This window comes from Austrofundulus limnaeus, unplaced genomic scaffold, assembly GCF_001266775.1.
Source record: "Austrofundulus limnaeus strain Quisiro unplaced genomic scaffold, Austrofundulus_limnaeus-1.0 Scaffold2074, whole genome shotgun sequence".
Lineage (NCBI taxonomy): Eukaryota > Metazoa > Chordata > Actinopteri > Cyprinodontiformes > Rivulidae > Austrofundulus > Austrofundulus limnaeus.
Window position 1 is genome coordinate 37,673 of NW_013954476.1, and position 455 is coordinate 38,127.

Here is a 455-nt window from a genome sequence, read left to right on the forward strand (position 1 = left end):
GTCAACGACGATGACGACGTGTCAACGACAAAGTGTCAACAACAATGACGTGTGAACGACGACGTGTGAACGACGACGTGTGAACGACGACGTGTGAACGACGACGTGTGAACTGTGAACGACAACGTGTGAACTGTGAACGACGACGTGTGAAGGACGACGACGTGTGAAGGACGACGACGTGTGAACGACGACGTGTGAACTGTGAACGACAACGTGTGAACTGTGAACGACGACGTGTGAAGGACGACGACGTGTGAAGGACGACGACGTGTGAACGACGACGTGTGAACTGTGAACGACAACGTGTGAACTGTGAACGACGACGTGTGAAGGACGACGACGTGTGAAGGACGACGACGTGTGAACGACGACGTGTGAACTGTGAACGACAACGTGTGAACTGTGAACGACGACGTGTGAAGGACGACGACGTGTGAAGGACGACGACGTGT